Source organism: Pinus tabuliformis, chromosome 2_1, assembly GCF_031772625.1.
Source record: "Pinus tabuliformis cultivar Carrire ecotype Pingquan chromosome 2_1, CPIR1, whole genome shotgun sequence".
NCBI lineage: Eukaryota > Viridiplantae > Streptophyta > Pinopsida > Pinales > Pinaceae > Pinus > Pinus tabuliformis.
Genome location: NC_142299.1, coordinates 728,121,684 through 728,128,838, shown reverse-complemented (window position 1 = coordinate 728,128,838; position 7,155 = coordinate 728,121,684). Strand labels below are relative to the sequence as shown.

At 38.4% G+C, this 7,155-nt stretch overlaps 1 pseudogene; it reads left to right on the top strand.

Moving 5' to 3' along the window:
* Positions 1-2,676: 2,676 nt before the first annotated feature.
* LOC149202656 (putative pentatricopeptide repeat-containing protein At3g49142 pseudogene) lies at positions 2,677-3,762 on the top strand (annotated as a pseudogene).
* The last annotated feature ends 3,393 nt before the right edge of the window (positions 3,763-7,155 follow it).

Here is a 7,155-nt window from a genome sequence, read left to right as displayed (position 1 = left end):
GACTCCTCAAGTCACTATTAAACCATGAGAACCATGCCCAGGCAGACTAGTGTGACATTGTGGATGAGAACCAAAACTAGACTCCTAAAACCTCCTTTTTCATCCTTTAAATTGCAGAATTAACTGACTGTTTTAGTAATCGTTCTTGAGCACCTGAAGATGTGCACCCTAAATAATAAGAATAATACCCTGTAACATATGAATAGTCCATCCTATGCATGTAGGATATGCACATGAGGTCCAATAAAATCACTAACCAGAATACCAGGTGTTATTAAAGCCTCTACAGGTTGATATATATGAATGTTACAGTGTGCAGGAGTATGATTCAATTCCATACGAAAATACAAAACATCTGATAGGATTTCCTTATACCTCATAGGCAAACAACCATTGTCCCTTCTATAGATGAGCAGAATAAGTGCTTGGTTCTCTACACTAAATAAAGACAAAGTATAGTACTTATTGCTGACAAAATAGGATTTAAATCGCGGTTCAATTGCTTGACATTCAGCTGGTCACAGAATTGTAGAGTGCATAATCATAAGTGATGTTGCGAGCCTCATTGCTCAAAGTCTAAGGGTCTTGCGAGCCATAATCACAGCCATGTATGGCATATCTTGTGATTATGGCATTTTATGAGGTCAATTCTTGTGAAGACATTTCAGTTTATAATAAATTTTGAACCTCAACAGAGTTTTGGCAAGACCTGGCTGAGCTAGGACATCAACAACACAGATGATGTGAATGACATAATCTAGCCTCAAGAGGGAGCCTCTTTTGTTTCATCACTCTAACAATCTATGAAGTGGTGGAAAGCATAACAACTTCCCCTTGAATATGACACCTAAACTGAGTACAAATCCTAAATGATGCAGCCCTTGGTGCATGTCTCTCAAAGTATCGATATTTCAAATGTTGAAAGCTCTTGTGCCCATTTGATATGCATTCGATTGCAGTTCCCCTGAAGAAAGAATCTTATAAAGGTGAGGCCATGGCCAATATGTTAGCCATATCCATTGGAGTTGCCATTGCTTGACAACTTTAGTGTGATCAGTCCCACCATGATTCACATGGGCTTCTACTCAACACTGGCTGTTGCTATTGTAAGAGTCTTCAAGCTCGTTGAACCCATAGTATTGATAAGTGTATTCTTTGGGTCTCTGGTTTTCAAATTCTGCCTATGTTTTCCTCTCAGTATCATTATTTCAAATGCTGAAACCTCTAATTCCCATTGCTGTGTATTTGATTGTGGTTTCCCTGAAGAAAGAAGCTTATAAAGGTGAGCCCGAGGCCAATATGTTGGCCATATCCATTGGAGTTACTATTTCAGCTTATGGGGAGGCCAAGATGAATGCATGGGAGGTGATTCTCCAGTTAAGTGCAGTTGCATGTGAGACTACCCAATTGGTTCTCATACAAATTCCACGAACATACAAATTCCCCTTTTTAATGAAGTGGCCTCCTTAAGAGATGATAGAAATTAGTTATGGGCCAGAATGTATATTAGCAAGAATATTAGCATCACATAGTCATTTTAAACAAGTTCAGTGCACCAAATTAATATTCGTCAACACATTCCAGCTCAGGTACAATGTTTCACAGGACCCAACACAACTTACTCGCTGAAATGAAGATATTACAGCCATATAAACCACATTTACCCCAATGTAAATTACTCAAAAATGTATATCATCAGAATAGTGACATTACGTACTTAATTGAGCAAGAGTACAGTGCACAGAAATGAAAGACTCAAAGAGGAACCTGGTCCATATCAGTGGGAAATATATTGATAGAATGGTGGCTCTTCTTATGGTGTAGCAGTGATCCCTTTTCTGAATAAAGGATATTCTACATGTTGTTTTGATATACATATTAGGCCAGAATTACAATAAAAACTGATAGGAAAGAGACTGATATCAGATTTAAGAAGACACAGACCTTACATTTAATTCAGCCATACAGACAAAATAAAAGAGGTAAAGAGAACCTGAAATACACAGTGAATTCTTAAGGCAGTGAACAGTCTTATATTGTTTGCAAAATTCCAGAGTATAAATTGGAAGAAAACCCTCCTAATCTCTGTCTTTCTCTTCCACAACACGTCCAGAACTCCTCCAGTAAATCTGAGATAGTTTGGCACTGATAAGGGAGATGTACGCTCAGGTAAGAGGATGATATCAGCTCTCACACCCAGGCAGAGGTATCACGGCCTGTTTGTTTTCAAGGCAGCCTCCAAATCTGTAATATGTCCCTCACACCAAAGAGAAAACTCAAACTTGGACCCTTCAATAAGAGTACGCTCAGCCAGGAGTAAATAAAGCCTTGATGCGGATATAAACTTGGTCTCTCAAAAAACAGAACTTGGCCCATAAGTCAGGACTTTTTACCCTTCAGAACTGTTTACTTCAACTCAGTCATGTACCAAACTTCTGGCCCTTTCACTGCTGGAAATTCATCATTACATCACTGACTAATTGTGGTGATTACACTCTTGATAACATACTATTCATGGTAACAATTTGTCCTAGATTACTGTGGTAAATGTGCTTGTATCAGTTCACTGCTCACTCATGTCATTGATTACAAATCTGCTCTTGAATTACTGTGGTAAAATGAGCCTTAAAGCTGGTATATTTCCCCAATATTGATGCCTTAGCCCTATTTCATCAGATGCAACTGGCAGACGTGAAACCTAACTCAGTCACTTTGGTAAGTGTGCTCCTGGCATGTGCGCATTTAGCATCGCAGAAACAATGTAAGTTGATTCATGGTTATATAATTAAAGGTGGATTTAACTCTAATCTTGTTATAGTCACAGCCCTAATTGACACATATGCCAACTGCGGCATTTTAGAGGTTGCACACCAGTTGTTTGACCAGATGTTTGAAAAAAATGTGGTATCATGGAGTGCAATGATTGCTGCCTATGGAATGCATGGTCTTGGTGAGGAGGCAATTTCTCTTTTTCACCAAATGCAGATGACGGGCATACTGCCAAACCACATCACCTTTGTTTCTCTTTTGTCTGCATGCAGCCATTCAGGCCTGGTGCTTGAGGGCAGACAATATTTCAATTCTATGGTTCAATATTATTGCATTGTTCCCAGGGTAGTGCATTATGCATGCATGGTTGATCTCCTTGGCCGAGCTGGGCATCTACATGACGCATGGGACTTGATTAAAACCATGCCTTTAGAACCAGGTGCGAGTGTGTGGGGTGCTTTGCTTGGAGCATGCAGAGTTCACTGCAATATTGAGCTGGGGCAATATGCAGCAGAGCAACTTTTCGAGTTAGAACCTAAAAATGCTGGATGTTATGTACTGCTGGCAAACATCTATGCTGCAGCTGGCAGATGGGAAGATGTAGCAAGGGTAAGAACAATGATGAAGGACAGAGCGGTTAAAAAGACTCCAGGTTACAGCTGTACTGAGGTAAATAATAGGGTTCATGCATTTGTCATGGGAGACATATCACACCCTCAATCAGAGGAAATTTATGAGATGCTGGAGACTTTGGAAAGGAAGATGGAGGCAGTGGGGTATGTTCCAGATACAAATTTTGTACTACATGATGTGGAGGAGGAGGTGAAGGAAAGTATGTTGTCTACTCACAGTGAGAAGCTGGCCCTTGCTTTTGGGCTAATAAGCACAACCCTGGAACCCCACTTTGGATTACAAAAAACCTGCGCATCTGTGGCAACTGCCATAGTGTTACCAAGCTCATCTCCAAGATTGCTATGCGAGAAATTTACATGAGAGATGCAAACCGTTTTCATTATTTCAAGGATGGAATGTGCTCTTGTAAGGATTACTGGTGATGTTGGTTTCATTGAACTAGCAACATAAGCCCATGATTAGGGACAAATGTCGCTCCACGTGTTGTTTTACATTGTGCAGTAGCCTGTTTGTGGAAGATCTTGTTTCCATTAATTAGGCTTTGGATCTTGTTTCTGATCATCATCAACAGGCGAACAAAACATCGAGAACCTGATAAAAACAGATCTTACTAAAAAGGAGAAAAATTAGAAGTAAATAACTGCCCAAATGCATCTTCCTTATAGAAAAGGTCCCATTTATGTGCACAGGAAAAGGGCCACCGAAGAGGCCATGAAAACAACTTTCAAAACAAAATCATGAAATAGCCATGGATTAAGAAATTTACATGTCAAGAAGGACATCCTCCTCTTCTTCGCCTGTGGTGACAGTAACCTCCTCAAGCTTAACAATGGGTGCAACCTGAGCTCTAGTGTCCTCTTCCTTTCCGGCATCATCCTCGTTCTCTCTCGAATTGTCATCTACTGCCCGTGTAAGAACAGGATCCTCCTGAGTTCCAGCCATCCCAATACCAGATAGTGCACAGAGGGAGGGCTTGAATGAAATCGATGGATCCAAAATATGCCAGAAACTCGCCCAATATCAGACACGAATGCGAAACCCTGAGGATTTTGGACAAAGGATTTAACTGTGCAAAAATGCTTCGAAGGCAAAGGGCAAAGAGGTCGACGGAGAGAAAACACTCTATATAAGGGTTTTTGAGGTCGATGGAGAGAAAACACTCTATATAAGGGTTTTGAAGAGGGAAGGCCGGTAGCTGTTAAAGATTGAGAGTAAAAGTAGCATCGTTAAAGATAATATAATAAATTATTACAGGGATGGTTGGGGGGTTTCAAAGGGAGAGAAGGCCATGGAATAACCCCTAAATCATCTCCAACATGAGAGGCCTACTTCATTCATGTTGTCATGTTGGGACCAGAGGTTGTTGTGCGTTTTTTGTTTTCGCAAATTTGAACTTTTTCCTCGGTGATATATTATTGTGTTTATTGTAATAATAATGGGATGGGGTTGAGGGGTTTGTAAATGAGATAAATATGGAAAAGTAATATGAAATATTGGTTTTAAATTATTATAATAAGTATTGTTGTGGTTGATCCATGATAAGTTGTAGGGTAGTTGGTTTGTATGGGGTTTAGTTGTTACGAGGTCTTAAGTTCAAATGTCATGGGGAGGGGTTGAGAATGGAAGTCATTTTGGGGGCATCAAAACTATTCTAAGGGGCATCTTCCACTGAGCTTTACACAATCCTCGATGTTGAGGATGAAAATAATATGAATATGCCAAGCTCACTCTACAGCCTAGTATGGTTACAACCATGTTTGTCCATCATTCCAAGGGGCATCTTCCACTGAGCTTTACACAATCCTCAATGTTGAGGATGAAAATAATATGAATATGCCAAGCTCACTCTACAGCCTAGTATGGTTACAGCGATGTTTGTCCATCATCAAAGTTGAAATTTTGCTAGTGTCGGCCAAAATAAATTAAAAAAAAAAAATTAAAAAACAAAAAATACAAAACATTTAAATAATGTTTGCTCATAAAAAATAATTGCCAATGAAGAAATTGGATCCCTCTCCGCTCATATTATATCTATATTTAAGATGGGTCTATGCTAGTGGATAACACAAAAATCACAAAGTGAAGAAGAGTTTAATTTCAAGTCAAAGCAAAACTTTGGGACTAGCGCAATTCATCTAACTTCTATTGAAATGCGGTATTTATACGTGTAATGTGATATATATATATATATATATATATATATATATATATATATAGATAGATAGTGTAATTGCTATTATGTTGTTAAATGGTTGTTTAATTAATGTTGGTTATTCGATGGCAAGATGGTTTTGTAACTCTTAATGATGTAATTGTTCATCTTCTTGGTTGTAGTGTGCCATGTTGTTGACATACAAATATTGTAATGGAGCCAAAAAAAAATGACAGTAAAGCATAGTTGGAAGTTATAAGTTTATCCTCCTGGAAAAGCAAAATTGTGGAGTTAAAGAACCACTTCTAGGAAATCAATTTCCATCACATCCATAGGGAGCTAAATACAACTGTAGATTCTCTCTAAAAAAGAATTATTTGTCTGGAGACAGGTTACATATATTATGATGAATTAGTTGGCAACCCAGTTCAAAGTTCTCATTCGATGCCCATATACTAATATGGATCAGCTTTAAGTCAAATTTTCAATTAGTTATCAACTAGCTTACTATAAATTTCAAGTGAGTCTACATTCAGCTTTCAATTAGCCTCAAATACAATGTCTTTCTTTTTCTCTTGACAGGGGCCTCTTCATGGTTGTATAATACACTTTCGGGAATTTTTGGTTACAGGCTAATGTCATTTCTAGTCACTGTCTTCATTTTTCTCATAGTAGGGCCCTCTTCGTGGTTGTATAATACACTTTCTACAATTTTTGGTTGCATGCTATTGTCATTTCTAGTCAGTCTTATAATTTGCAGAAGAAAAAAAAATTGTAAAACCCTGGTTTTACAACAACTTCTTTTTCTCTTCTTCTGGGTCGTGATGCCTTGTCTTCTGGCAACCCATTGTAATGACAGAAGTTACAATCTTTTTGTCAATGTTTGTGCTTTTTTTCTTCCTCGTGAATAACAAAAGGGTCCTTTTTTTCTATAGTAATAAGAAGAAGAAGAATAAGAAGAAAGATATTGTAATGGTTATGTCATGGTTGGCATTCCTAAATATAAGCAGATATAGGATAAGCATGCATGCATATTAGAACTTGGTGCGCATGGATGGAATTCAATGTGCCAAATGATGTAGATGTTTCACAAGCATGGGGTGTGACATTTCAACCCTAGTTATCAATAGTGATGAGAGGCCACCAAGGACAATACCCCTTGGACCCTATGATAAGTGTTGCACATTTTGGTGTTAGGAGTGGAAGGGTAAGCTTGGTTCGAGGAGGTTGGTTATGGGATGTTTTTTGGTGCACATGAGGTTGTGCATCAACTACCATGGCTACACTTGAATTAGTGGGTCTTTACAAAAATAAAGTGGGAGAGTTAAGTTTTGTGAACAAAAGTAGCCTATGGGTGATATTTGCATTGATCACTTGTGTTAGGAACCTTTTTAGGCAAGTTAACTAATACTTGGAAGGTGTGAACCATGTAATTGAAATAATTCAATAGTGTCCTCCTTCCTTCAAATGAAGCAACAAAGCCAAGAACGTGACTATCAAATAAATATTAGCCCCCTATTGAGCCCTTGTTGCACATTTACAATTTGCTCAGACATTGATGTCATGGTGTTTCACACTAAGTATATCTAAGATTCATGTGA